The following is a 16,210-nucleotide window of genomic DNA, read 5'->3' on the forward strand; positions in this document are numbered from 1 at the left end:
GTTATGTGATTTGCAAATAAATGCCTAAATGATGAGCATATTATATGATTGATTTAAAGATGCATTCCTAAATATGTTCAATGAATCTTGCTGCAACAAAAAGAAATAAGGTATTGATACACAAGAACCAATACCAATTAAGATTTGGTTGTCACACAAGAACCAACCAAACATGTTGCAATTCAATGTATGACAAGGAATACTTTGCAAAAAAAAATGAAATTGTCAAATGAAAAGCTTAAGGACAATTGATATAAGCCAAGCCCATTCAAAAGCAAATCACGATTAAGCAATGCATTATATTGCATGAGGACATGCAATAACATCAGTTAGGGGTATGTAGAGTCTCAACAACATAAAATTTGAAACAAGAACTGATACTGATACCTGTTTCGTAGAGATAGCAAAAAAGTGACCCGATTTTGAAAAGCGGCGATGTAGAACACACATATTTTTTTAGAACATTGTTTTTGACACTTTAAATAACCGATACGATTACCCATTTCCTAGAGGTAGCAAAAAAGTGACCCGATTTTGAAAAGTGGTGATGAAGAATACACTTCTTTTTTTCGGAGCATATTTTTGACACTTTAAATTTTCTTACGTATCAAATATAAATATTTGTTTTTAAATGTTAGTGATTTTCATGCTGATTTTGAAATGTGTTGATGCAACATACCTTTTTTTTTAGAGGACTTATTTTTCACACTTTAAAATTTATTATGTCTAATTTTTTTTGAAATCATGATTACTTAACGAATTTTCAAGTTGTTTTATTTTTCTTTTTTAAAATGTTGATTACTTAAAAAAAAAAATATAAAAAAGACAAAATAAAAACATAAAAAATGTAAAAAAAAAAAAAAAAAAAAATCCCATAAACCGTAAAAGAAATTGAAAAAAAAAAAAAAAAAATTAAGTAAAAAAAAAAAACAACTAATAAAATTAACATTAAAACATAAAAAAAACAAAAAAAATTCAAAACTCAAAATATATATATATATATATATATATATATATATACCCTATATTTTTATTTAAAAACAACAACAACAACAACAACATATATGTTTAATTTAAAAGAAAAAAAAATTAACCCTATTAAGCCTATTCTTTTAAATAATAATTTTTTTTAAACAATTTTTTTTATTAAAAAAAAATGACCCCCGCTGCCGCCTAGCTGCCGGTGGTGGCACTGCAGGGCGGGGCCATCACGGGTGGCAGCGAGGTCAATTTTAATTTTTGTTTTGTTTTTTAAATTAAAAAAAAATTAAAATTTTATTTAAAAAAATATGGTTAATAATTTATTTATTTTGTTTTAAATAAAAAAATATCTTTTTAAATTGGTTTTTTTTTTTTAATAAAAACTTTAAATGTCTTTTTTTAATCAAAAAATATATATTTTGTTTTAATTTTTTTTTTTAAATACATATAATTTTTTATTTTTTGGTATATTTTTTAGTACTTTTTAATTATTATTATTATTATTATTATTAAATCTTGTTTGTTTTTAATTTTCATTTTTTTTTTCTAATTTTTTAATCTTAATTTTAGTACTTTTTAATTATTATTATTTTAAATCTTGTTTGTTTTTAATTTTCATTTTTTTTTTAGTTTTTTGTTAATGTTTTTTGGTTAATTTTTCTATTTTTACTTTACTTAATTTTATATATATTTTTTTGGGTCAATTTTTTTTTTTTTTTTTTTTAAGATTATATATATATATATAATTTTTAAGTTTTTTAACAGGTTGATTCTGTATTTTTTTTAACATTTTTATTTTTTATTTTTTTATTTTTTTCATATTTTTTTATTAATTTTTTTAATGCTTTATTATTATTATTATTATTATTTAATTTGATTTTTGTTTTGTTTTGTTTTGTTTTTTTTTTTTTTTTTTAAGTATATATTTTAATTTATGTTTTGTTATTTATTTATTTATTTTTTGTGTTTTTTCATTGTTTTAATTTTTTTTTTTAAATTATTCTTTTGAAATTTTAATGTTTTTCGGGGTCATGATACAATCTTTTACGCCATTATTTCGAAATGTCGAAATTTTACTCTTGAAAAAAAAAGAAAGTGTTATTCTAGTGTCAACACTTTTTGTTTTGAGGGTGTTTTTTGCACAAAATTTACCATTGAAAAAAAAAAAGAGAAAGAAAGTTATTCGAAGATCAACACTTTTCGTTTTGAGGGTGTTTTTTGGACAATTTTTGCACAAAAAATTGGTTTTCATCGCCATTTTTAAAACATGTTGAAAATTTACACTATAAAAAAGTGTTATTTTAGCATCAACACTTCATTTTTAGCACTATTTTTTATGTTTTTACGGGGTATTTTGGCCAGAGTTCCCATTTTGAGTTTATAGTTCCTGTTTCAAATTTTACATTGTTTCTCCAAAATGTCTTCAAAATATCATCCACTTTCACCTTTATCGCCATCATTTCACTCACATGTCGCAACTCCATAGCCATATATTCTTTCATTAGCCTCCATTTTCATGATTACATGGGGTTACTTTTGTGTTTTCCAAAAGCTAATGATTTCTAGTATTTTAAGTGAATTTATGGTTAAAACTTAGAAAAATGACATATATTTGCTAATACTTAAAAGTGGCTTGAGTTTCATGACATGTGTAGGTCATTTGGAAGCTTCCAAGGCACCCTTATGTGGCCTCTAATGCGCAATTCCCTTCAAGCTATGGAAGAAGATTTGGATAAAGGTCAAAGAGGATATGTGTCTCATCATTACCTATTTGAGTTGTAACTCTATATGTGTCTCATCATTACCTATTTTGAGTTGTAACTCTATGAGATTTTCCATGGATCTAGGGAGAAAATAATGGACCTCCGTTAATGAGGTAGCTTCTTATGTTTTTGTATAAATAGGAGAGCCTCCTCCTTTCAAAGGCATGTGTAAAGTTGGAGATACTCGGGTGTCCAAGGTAAGATTACTCATGAATGAAATTTAGATTTAGCAACATGCTCATGAGTGATGTTCACCTCTTTCTGGTCATGCTTGCATTGGGAGCCTCTCAACTTGCCATCCCTCATGCTTTTGGATTGGCCACCTATAATGTGTGAGATTTATTGTTTTTCATAGATTAAGATTTGTTGCTTTCATAGATTAAGATTTATTTGCTTTCATATCTTTTATTGTGTGAGAGGTTAAGAATGATTGTCTTTTATTTCAATTTATGTCATGTGATTTTGATTATTCATTTCATAGGATCTTGATTTGATAATGCACACATGATCCCTTAGAGTAGATTTTGTTTCATGCAATTTCATTTCTAGAAGTATGGTAGATTAAGATTTCAATTCTTGCAAGTGTGGCAGATTAAGGTTTCAATTCCTACAAGTTTGAAAGATTAAGATTTCAATTTTGCGTGTTGTACTATAATTTATTTTGAATTGATTGTTGAATTAGAATAGGTGAATTTGGTTTGTCGTTATTTGGTTTCGTAGTTATATTGATCTAAATCGGAAGTCAATTTCTAGCATATACAGTGCATGCATGCTTCGTAAGTTTTACGAAACCCCCTGGGTCAACAATTAAATGATAGGTAATTAATTTGCCTCAACAAAGACCACTCTTCTTTTGCAACATAGCCTAAGCCTTCGTATTTAGGCCTCTCCTTGGCCACAATTTGATTTTTAATGCCTTGCTGGTTTATGCCAAGGCCTCCTCCCTTGTAACCCATCTTGGTCAAGAGCTTGGATCCAATGCCTTTACTGTGTTTTTCAAAGGCTGCAAATAAATTTATGTCAATACTTTCACATAAGGAAGAAGCATGTAAATTCTTACCATTTGCTTCATCTTTCGATTGACACATGAAGATGTTTTCGAATTCCCTTTTGATTCGAGATGTGTCCTCTTGGACTCTTCGACTCTCTTCTTTCAGCTCCTCAGATTTGGGTGCTGATAAAAACTCATCTACCACATCACATGGACAAAAGGTACAAACTTGTCCATCTACCTTCTCTGAAGGATTTTATACACTAGCATCTTGCATAATAGTTGTAGAAAAACATGAATATTGTGGAGAAGATGGTGGTTTATCACCATTCTTGTTACCTTCTTCCCTTGGAGAACATTCTCCTCTTGGAGGTCTATAGCTTTCACCTTGCAATTTAGTATTCCTCTCTTCATAGAGGACTTTTACCATTTCTTCCATGTCTAAGAAAGCCTTTCTAAAAGCCTTCACATCCTTTGAAATTCTTGCAGGATCTTCTCCTTGGGACATTCTTTGCTTGAAACTTGTACTGCAATTTGAGGTAGAACTTGGTGGTAGAGATTGCAACAATCTTGCTCTCCTTTCTAAAACCTTCTCCTCAATGAGCTTCAAAACACATTCACTTGCAAACAACAGTTAATTCCTCATTTCACAAAGAAAACCATACCTTTGATACCAACATGATATGAATTGGGATAGATTAGTAATACTGTGCTAATTCCCCTCATCAGAATATAAAAATGTGCTTGAGGTTTGACTCCAAAATAGCAAGTAAAAACATGAATTTTATGTGTTTTTAATTAAGTTAGTTTCATGAAGAAAACTTAAAACATGAAACTAAAACACTGAATGGAAACATGTATCAAACAGTAATACACCAACCATTGATAAAGGAGTTCACCCCTCCTGGGCTACATCTCCTTGGATCAACTCTAAAGGCATGACCCCTTCTTAGCATGCTCAAAATTCTTCATGATAAAGAGTACATAAATGTGTTGACAAAAAGAGTGGCTAGTTTCCCTTTCAAGGAAACATTCTTCTGCAAAGAACTCTCACTCTAAACATATGAAAACCTACAGTTAGTCATGAAACAATCAACAAGCTAAGGGCTCTCCAATCAAGACCCCATACTCCAACTGCCAAGAGCTTAAACAAGTCTCTTTCTCCATACGCATATAGAGCAAAGAAGAAATAAAGCTACAACACTACTATAATGGATGCTGCAAAAAGCACAATGGAGGCTAGAACACCCCTACAAGGTCATCTCCATATTCAAACTCCTACATAAAATGAATCAACACTCTAGTTGACCAAGGCACCCATAGGCTTCACTTTACAAAAATCCTATCCAGAAGTGCTCCTTTGATCCTAAAACCTGTTCCAATGAGTTTAGAATGCCTAAAAATGACCATCTAGCCTCTTTTTGCATTCCATTTGGTCGAAAATTGCCTTAGTTATGACTTCTGTCAGTCTTTCCACAATTTTCTCCTCCAAATCTAGCTTATTTCTAGTTAAATTCAATATCTGTAGTTAAAACTGGCAGTTCTGATGAAATCGGCGGTCCCGCCAACTTTCCTGCCTAGCTCGCGGTTAAGGGACGAGTGGTTACATGCGGAGTGGTGATCCGATGGAAAAGGCTATGGTTCTGTAGCTTTGTTGGATATTGCAATTGGCGAAGTTCATCGGTGTACAGACCCTTACATCAGTCGCTCTGCAGACCTGCTGGGATTATTAAATACAACATATAACAATATCGGGTACGAAAGTTCCCCTGTTGCAAATCGCAATTGGCGTTATCAACGGTGACACACACACACACACACAAATATATATATCGACGGGTACCAAGTGTGATATGCGATGGCAATATATCACATTGTAACCCTGACTATGATGTGGGTCGATTCTTAACATTATGCGATATGCGATTGCAATCGCATCGCGTCGCAACTTTCTCTGCACCAGGGGACGATTCTTTAACATCGACCTATCTTTTGCTTTGATATGCGATATGTGGGGGCCAATGGCGGCATGCCACTTGGCACCTCCTCATTCGCTGAAGGTCTTTGCCATGTCATCAAGTCAACCTTGAACTTTTACTTGCTCTAACTTTTGCACACGAGCTCGGAATTGAGTCTCGTTCCCACCGTTGGATTCAAAATGACGAGCTCTTCGATCTGAAGATAAGCTTATCAAAATTATGACACTTTGATTTTTTGACACATTTTGAGCTCCTGATCAACATGCAACCTGTGACCTTTCACCTCCCTCTTCTCCTAATTTCCATTATTTTCATAAATAAATGTGCCAAAATGTCATTTTTCATTTCCAAAGCCTTAGCCATTAATAATCAAATGAACACCCACACTGGGATGTATTGCCCAATATTTAGCTTGGAATAAGTGCCCCATAAACTGTGGTTATTATTTTTCCTTTATTAACTTTTATTACATGGAATTTTCATGAGGGATGTTACACAATTTGTCCCTCTTTAGCTCAACATGCAACCTTCCACTCCAACATAGGTCCTGTTACTGCTCAAACTATCTGGGGACCTAAAGGGGATCCATAAGGGGGGAAAATGTTAGACCAAGGGAAAAAAATAGAGACTCGGCCCATTGTCACCTCAGCTAAAGGTCCCTACTATATGGAATTTCATCGATGGGAAGAGACTCGATATATATGGAGTCACAAATGAAGGATACATCGACAAATGGATATAGAGTGACCCAAATAATCCATTTCTAGAAGAGTTTGAAGAATGGAGCCTGCTTGCTTTCTAATCAAGTTACAATGTATTCTAGGAGAAGGATAGGAGGATTTGAGGGTTAGGCTTAGGGAATATGACTTGTGAGAGAGTTTCCCAATCCCTCAAATCTTTATTGAAATTGTTATCCTGGATGGTTCTTGAAGAATTATCTTTTCAAAGGAACATGACCACATGGGACCAAGTGGACCCAACCTAGGTTAGGAGGTAAGAGTTTAGCAACCAACAATATTATTAACCCAAACAGGTTGGGGGAAAGGATCAAAGAAAGGATTTTCACTTAAAGGTGTTTATTTGATCCTATGAGGCACTAACCATGGGGATACTAGGGCAAAGTTTGATCTTAGAGCTAGGGCTTGGATTTTCTCATGATTCCACCATTGTAATGGCTTCAAAATTGGAGGAGGCCTTGAGGAGACACTAGCGTAGGGGATACTAGGTGATAAAACTTTTTGGAGGGCTAATTTGTCGTGAAAATAAAGCCCTAGGTGACCCAACTTGGCTAGACCTTGGAAAAGGTGAAAAATGATTGATTTAGGGTGACCACCTCTTGGTAGATCATTGCCCTAGTCTTGGGAGAATGAAGTCTATGACAAATATGAATGTGGACTTTGTTTCTTAGTCAAGGAGGCCTTAAGACTACCTCGCTAGCCTTTTAGGGCAAAGGGAAGCAACCTTACAACTTTCATACTTTGAATTGCAAAAGGAGATGGCTTATCAAGATGAATTCATTGATAGAATTATCCCTAGGAAATTTCATTCAAATTACATGGCCCATACTTCGAGAGATGCTATATAGAGACAAAATTCCACAATTTAAGTAGTAAATGCATGCAACAATTAGTCCTAAAAAAGCGAAAATCCCAATCCAATGTATAGGAAAAATTAAAACAAGAATAGCATTAAAATAACGCACTTACATGTAATAGAACATATCTAACCATCCACATTTTGATACTAGAGAAACTTCAATACAAGATAAACCAAATCCACATAGCAAAATTCATCCATAAAGCTCCGATTCATCCTCCAAGAAAAAGTGTGAAATTCTCAAGATAGAGAAGAGATCCAAGCCAAAGTGATGATGAGCAAATGAACTCACCTCACTTGTATGTATACACTAATGAGGAGTTCGAATTAGTCTCCTTGGCCTATATAAGCCCCAAAAATAAAATAATGTGCTAATAATCTAACTTTTGGTGACATGCCCACCAAACTAGCACACAAACGAAAGAATAAGCCTCTTAAGAGGTCAGATGATAAATAATACATGTCGTAGGGCCATCCAAGAGGCCCGATGAGGTCCATTGGTTCCATAATCAAGAGTAGGGCCCTCAAAAGTGATGGACAAGGGGTCGGCTCCTTGTTCTCCAAACAATAAACCTGTGGTGCTCCCAATGGGTGTGGGGGCACAATAATAACCACACGGGTCTCGAAATGAGTCAAAGATGCCTGTAAAGTGTCTGCAAGGGCTTTGAAAATGGTGTAGGGGATGCCACATCATCTAACAAGTCCTGGGTTAGCTGCCAAGTGCATGGTACATCTGTGGGGTTGACTGGGAAAATGTGAACCAGGTGCATCTTCCTCGTCCAATAAGAGCATCTCGACCGTATCTGACCATCGTTAGGGATCCATGGAATGTTGTCTACTACTTTGGAGGCCCATGGATCTTGACACACACCATACATGTGCCAATGTAGCCCTATGGAGGATTAGGACCTTGTATAGGGAGATCAAACCCAAGATGAAGACCATATGCAATCTTGCATAAGATCTAATGTGTCCCCTAGCCTTTTAGTACAAAAAGTCAATAGATAAATCAAGTAAATGAGCTTACCAATCCTAGAACACAATTGGGGACTTCATAACGGCCTGCCCTTCCATAATGGGCTTTGGGATGTGTCAATGTCTCCTAAAATCCAAATGGGGTTAACCAAGTATCCTATTAGGCAATTTCTACTTCTAAAGGGAATAATATATTCAAGGTACATCCTTAAAAAAGTGGTGGCATGTGACATATAGGTAAATGAAGCAGGGGATGAGGAGGGGCAGTCCTGGGCCACATGTTGGGGTACAAGGGAAGCTAATAAAAGTGAAACCCACACTTAGGTTTATAATGTATAGGAGGGAGCAATATTGGTAAATGAGGTGCCCCGCCCTTGATTTTTCCACCCTTCTTTATATTCCTTTTGCCTTTTTATGGTTTTCTTTCATTAACTTCTCATGGCTTAAGGGGTAATAGCATGATGCAAAAGATATAGCAGTGAATACCCCCTTTAATGGTAGGGCAGTTCATTTCCCACCAGGGGTTGGGACAATCATGGGTTCCTATATGATGAGGGAAGTTTATAGAACCTGTAGGAACTAGAGTGATGACCATGATGATGGGGTAGAGCTCATGTATTGGCTTTTTCCCACATGCTAAATGTGTTTGTCCCAACCATCTTTTGTATTTTGTGGTACAATTTTCCTGTTGAATGTTTTCAAAAATGATTTTATCTTTCTTTTTAGCTACATTAACCTCCGGGGCATCATTCCAGGCTTGATCCAAGGTGAGGGCAAGGGGAAGGGGCACGCTAAACCTATGTGAACCTAGTGGAGGAATGTATAATGGGTTAATAATGAGTGGAAAGGGTGTAATATATGCGGATAAGGGAACGAGACCACACCAAAAAAATCAGGGTTTCCCATGAAATACCATCTCTAAAGCCAAATGGTTAGTAAAAGAGATCCCACAGGACTAGAATCCAAGGTTAATATCACAAATGGGTCTGAGGGACACAGACCTAGCCCATTATTTCTACCAAATCCCCCCATTAATCCATGCCCAGAAGTGTCCATTATAAGAAAACTACAATTCTCAATTGCCAAATAACAAGGCATACCTTTAGGTTTGGGAGGCCCACCTTCAAACATACGATCATGGAAGATGGTTGAGGGACCACATGACTGGCTCAGGTGGTGGAGAAATGGCACAATGAGCTAGCTAGTGGCTACAAGGGGCCACTGGTTGCCTGCTGAAGACCACATTGGAGAAAAAATTTCTCTTAGGGATATGACTCACAAAATGGTGGGTAAGATTTGGCTCTAACTGGGACATGATATCTCGAAGAAGTGGGCGAAGCTACTCAAACGGGAGGTCACAAGAACTCCAAAAATCTCTTGGTTACTATAGATCTGTCACTTGCACATATGATAGATGAAAAACAAAGGGCATCATGCTTTGGTGGCATCTCATGATTTCACATGCTATATGTTAGGCCATAAAATCAACAGAAAATAAAATATTCAAATATGCATCTATCTACCATGAGAAATATCATATGACGTTAATTCTAATGAGCATGCAATGCATCCTACCCTAACATGCATATGGAAAGGCTATTATTAAGTGTAATCATAAAGCCATTGCAACCAACATATCATCAAGTCAATATAAATATGCCTGCCTATATGATTACTCATGTAGCAAGTTCCAAAGTGAATGAAAACCCAAACACATGGAGGATGTTGTGGGTGGGAGGTGGGAGAATATGATGCTCACATATGGATGATTATGTGAGAAGAGGTAAGAAAATGATGTAATCTAGTCCATCATATCTTCTTGTAGCCAAAATAAAGAGATGTCAACAACAAAGCTCATAAACTTTTGATGGATGGTGACCTCCAACATATCACTTCCAACATTGTCCTTATTATTTATGTCATGGATTATGGCCTTCATCGAGTTATGATTAGCAGGTAAGGGAGGCCGACAAGATGGAAAAACACAAGTAGGTTTCACATGATGATTACATTGGAGAGGGGAGACTATGGAGTGATCAAAACCCCGAGGATGCGTCCAAGGAGGAAAAGTATAATCAATGATGGGCTTTTCCTAATCTCTCACAGTTACTTGAGATCATATGACTAGGGGTGAGGGAATCACTTGATGAAGACCCAAGATGATGACCAATAGGAAAAAGGGAGAAATAAATATTGTATTCAATGGGTTTTACTTTCCCAAAAACATAATCTAAAGGCTCATGTGATTTGAACTATAACTACCCTCCTCTCACATCTACCCAAGTAACCATCCAACCAGGGTAAACATGCAATGAAGAGGATACTATGATATGATTCAACCTCCTTGGTCACCTTAAGGAAATAGAATCAACGGAAACACATCAACCATACCTTCCACACCAACAACAACACTCCCAGGAGACATCCTGCCATTGGGTCCCACTAATGTTTTAAAACTATTGACCTCAGGACACTCTCACGCTATGGGCATGTAATCGTCCAGGGACCTCTGAACACTCTCACAAGCCTGCATGCCTACATCTAGGGACTTTTCCCACCAGACCTATGCTAGCGTCCGCAGAATTTAAGGCACTTTTCTAGCCCAGAGTTCTGGCCATTGCCCATAACTTAATGTAACTTCCAGAATTCATCAAAGACATGATGACCCGATTAACAAACCAAGAAGAAACTTCAGGACTAGGCCTAACCATCTACAATTGGGATTGACATTCTGTCAAACACTTGCAATCAATGCAACCTACATGTCTAGGATACAAGATAGAACATGAATGACTGAAAACTCTTATGAAACATGACAAGAAGGATCACCACCTTCTCTCTTGAATTATTATTACATCAATTAGGTCCTGCATCCATTATCCTTTCAGTTACAAGTAAATACATGAAATAACCATCCCAATAACCAGTCATATAACCATGCTTATAGCTAGCATTAAACCATGAAAATAACATAGATATAACAAACATTAATTCCACATATAAACAAGTACAAAAGCAAGAAAAATTAGCTTTGAATCATAGGCAAATCCGACCAAGTTTGGGACTTCCACATTCCACCTGACCATAGACATGGCTAAACCAATTCTTTCTTTTATCCAGTCACCCCCATGCCATATTCCAAGCATGAATGTGGGATCTCATGGATAAACCAATCCAAAACAACCAAGGAAATCAAGAGGTTAAGCCACCTCCACTCTCACCAATCCATGATCACACCAAAACCAGTGCTTCGATCACAAAAATGAATCAAACTTGGAATTCCATCCAGAATCCATCACTATCCTTGAGGAATTTTCTATCTACTTATCTCTCAAGCTTTACTGCAATCCAATCCTGGATCACTATGCCCTAAATTGAGACTCCTCCCTCAGGATTTACCATGTATCCCACCAAAACTAGTCAAGGGATTACTAGGCATTTGGGAATGAAACTTGAGACCACCTCCGCCCCGGATTTCAAAATCCATTCGTCAGACCAAAGCTCAAAACCGAGATAAACATCCTAACATACCATGGCATCCGGAAAAAGGAAAGGCTAGGCCGAAAACCACTATCATAACTCGACAAAACCATGCCACCGATAACAAGAGAACCATACACCAACATGCAAAGCCATGCATGTCAAAACCAACTACAAAATCACACATGAAATATGTTACCTGCGAGTATTCCTGCTGAAGCTTCTTGATCCTACTTTTCCTTGCTTGATCCTTTCTTTCTTTCCCTTCCTTTCCTTATCCTTCCCTTTCTTGTTTTTCCCTTCCTTGCTCCAAAACCTCAGCGAAAACTTGAACTAAGAAGTTCACACTGAAAAAATCTTACAAATTGATCCTCAAAATCCTTTTCATAAATGAGGGCTCTATTTTATTCATTTTCCATTATTTTCCTTCAATTTCCTCCTCACATGCAACCTGTGACCTTTCACCTTAATTTTCTCCTATTTTCCTTTATTTTCATAAATAAATATGCAAAAAATGTCTTTTCTCCTTTTAATGCCTTTACCTTTGCCAATTTCCTTATCCATAATAACCAAAATGAACACCCACTAGGATGCTTTTCGCACCATTCATCTGGGAATAAGTGTCCGATACCCGTGGTCTTATTTTGCCTTTATTTACTTTTATTACATAGAATTTTCACCAGGGTTGTTACAGAACCCTCGCCCTTGAGGAACATCGTCCTCGGTGTTAAAACCACACCACGATCTCAACAAAATTGCTAAAAAGAAAACATACTACCCATGGAGCTTTATAACTTAGCTTGTTGTAGTATTTACAATGAAAGACCCGCTCAAAAGAAAACCATCATAACAACATGACCAGATAACAACCATATCGCTTACTGGAGTTTTTAACATGGCTCATTATGGTATTTACAATAACCACATATACACATATGCACATTTATTAAACCAACAAATAAAAGGATACGATGCTCGTATCAATCAATAAGGGAATCTAGAGGTTCACACCTCCACCTTCAAAGTAATACCAGGATTCACCTCCTTCCCAGGAAGTACATAATCCACTGCCACAGTAAATCTACATCTAATGTATAGTGCTATAATGCTGTGCCACTTGTCCTCTCAGTGAACAATTACCGACTCATTATTCCAGGGTGCACTCCCAATGTGTGTTAGGCCCCTATACTACTAGTGTAACCCCTTATTGTTATTAGTACAACCCACTTATTATATTGATGTACCCATGTAGTGCCCATATTGTTACTATTGTGCCACATAGAAGCCCACTATTGTTATTATTGTGCCCTTACATTATTATTGTTATGTCGGCTCTGATTATGTTATGACCCCTTAGACTCCTATATATAGAAAGGAGGTCTTTTCATTTGTATCATCCAAGAATTGTTCATTTATGTAATGTAAAGGAGGTTGCCCCTCGAAGAGGCTGAATTCTAAGTCGTTGATCTATCTTTTATATCTTTTCTTGTGCTAGTTTCATAACATTTGGTATCAGAGCTTTGGATTCTAGGGTTTCGCTGCTCCAAACAGGTCATCGTGGAATTTTCGCTATAACTATTTTTCTGTGACATTTCAGAAGTCGCAAAAAAACCCCATTTGAGAAGAAATTGCGCTGAATTTTGGGTCCGAATTTCAGAGCTTTTTGCGTGATATTTGTGGAGATATGATCTGAGGAATTTGGTCTTTTTGCAGACTCCTAAATTACATTCAAAACAGGTGACCTGGGAAAAATCGTCATAACTTTTTCTCTGGAGATTGGATTGAAATTTTGTAAGAAGGTACAGAAAGAGGACGGACTGTAGTTTCTTGTATGCATGTTTCAGATCCATAGGTTGAAACAGTTATTCGTGGCACATCGTACAAGTTCGCTCTACTGAACTAGTCTATAAGCAAGTCACTGTGGGAGATTGTGCATAACTCTTTTTTGGAGAATCCAATTTGGATCAAACTGGTGGCATTGGAAAGAGGACACAGAGGGCTACTACAGGTAGCAATTTTAGAACTTAAATATCCGCAAGTATAGAGTTATGGTCGTTTCAAGATCGAGGTCCTAAAATCAAGAAAAAGCAAGATGAGAAAGTTTGATGGCAAGGATCCGGTAAATTGGATACTTCAGATGGAGCAATATTTTGATCTACATGGTGTACCATTGTTACAAAAGGTATGTATTGCATATTCATATTTAGAACCGGATCAATTTTTATGGTATATAGGGCTTTGTTCTCGTAAACAACTTGTTACGTGGTCAATTCTCACAGAGGAAATGATAGCACATTATGAGGATACAAAGAGAAACACCTTCTTTAGAGAAACACCACAACAATTGGAAAGAGTAAAAGGGATTTGCGACATATTTGAGAGTAAAATTATGGCAACAAGGAAGTCTAGCCCTCACAACTTTAAAGATGGACGTGTTGTTTCTCCTAGCCTTCCACAACCTACAAGGGTTATACCACAACAATTGGAAGAAAAAAGAGAAAAAGGGTTTTGTTACAATTGTGATAGCAAATGCACTAAAGGTCATAAATGTGCTGAGAAGAAATTATTTTACATAGAGTATGAAGAGGAGGAAGAAAAGGATCAAGAAACATCAAAAGAAGAGGATATATGCCAGGACCCGACCCCAGAGAAAGAAGAAATGAATCAGAACATATCTTGTAAACTATTGGCAAGAATGACCACTCCTCAAACTCTCCAGATAGAAGGACATATCAAGAAGAAAAAGGTGCAAGAAGTGAAAGATCACATCAAGAAAGAAGAAATGAATCCAACCCTATCTTGTAATTCACTGGTCGGAATTACCACTCCTCAAACTATCAATATAGAAGGACATATCAAGAAGAAAAATGTTCAAGAAGTGAAATATCACATCAAGCGTCAAGAAATGAATTTGACCATACCTTGTAAAGGATTGGAAGAAATTACCACTCCTCAAACTCTAAAGATAGAAGGACATATCAAGAAGAAAAAGGTTCAAGCAGTGAAAGAACACATTGAGCATCAACAATAAGTTCTCCAACTTTTAAAGGATAACGCCACTTCGGTGCAAAATCAAATGAAACAACAGGTAGATCAACATCATAGTGAAAAATGTTTTGATGTAGGCGATTGGGTATTTTTACTGCTACATCTAAAGCAAGCAATTTATGAGAAGGAAATGTTGGCAATGCTACATGCACTTAAAAAATGGCGACCTTTCCGAATGGGAAGACTCTTCAAGGATGAGGATGTGGAAGCATTGTTTTGTGCTATTTCTATTATCCAACCAGATTGGATAAATGAAGCAAGGGATGAATGGAAGAATGAAAAAGAAGTATGGCCACTTATTCTAAGGTTGCAAAAGATCCCAATTCAAACAATATTGCCAGATATTGAAAAGGAAGGAAAAATCATATTGGAACCTGGAGCAGTCACAGAAATAAGAACCCAACAGCTACGAAATCGATCAATTTCAGAGTATCTCATTAAGTGGAAGAACTTACCCGCTAAAGATTCCACATGGGAGGACAAGAATTTTATACAGAAGCACCAAGAACTACTCAAGCGTTGAGGACAACGCTTTTTGAAGGAGAGGGGCATGTTAGGCCCCTATACTACTAGTGTAACCCCTTATTGTTATTAGTACAACCCACTTATTATATTGATGTACCCATGTAGTGCCCATATTGTTAATATTGTGCCACATAGAAGCCCATTATTGTTATTATTGTGCCCTTACATTATTATTGTTATGTCGGCTCTGATTATGTTATGACCCCTTATACTCCTATATATAGAAAGGAGGTCTTTTCATTTGTATCATCCAAGAATTGTTCATTTATGTAATGTAAAGGAGGTTGCCCCCTCGAAGAGGCTGAATTCTAAGTCGTTGATCTATCTTTTCTATCTTTTCTTGAGCTGGTTTCATAACAATGTGCATCTGATTCCATTTGGCAATGCTCATGACCAAAAAAAATATATCCTCGACCATCCCTTCTTTCCTACACAGTCCCTCAGGAAATCTGGTCACCCCCTTCTGTGCAATCACTCATTTTCCAAGTTCCCCCATATCCCCTATCTCGGGTGATCCATCCCTTGGCAAGGCTTCCTCGCATCGAAAATTCAAACAACCAAGGGATATACCTGCCTCAAACCATCATACCAGTCATAACATGCTCATGGAAATCAATGGAAACTATTGGGTACCAGTGTCCCACAATGGCCTTGCTCCTGAAGTGCAATACCAATGTACTGCTGCGTGTTCCAATTCCTTTTTTTCATCACTGCTAATTCTTGCAGTCAATTTCAATCACCCGACCGGGCATTTCAGTGCTTCATGTAGCAAGCACATAACTTCCATTAGATTTAAAATAAATTGAAATAACTTCAAATCATACCTCATTGGTAGCTCGTCAATAAGGTACATTTTCAATCCTGTTTACTTT

The sequence above is a fragment of the Pinus tabuliformis genome, chromosome 2_1 (assembly GCF_031772625.1).
Source record: "Pinus tabuliformis cultivar Carrire ecotype Pingquan chromosome 2_1, CPIR1, whole genome shotgun sequence".
NCBI classification, from domain to species: domain Eukaryota; kingdom Viridiplantae; phylum Streptophyta; class Pinopsida; order Pinales; family Pinaceae; genus Pinus; species Pinus tabuliformis.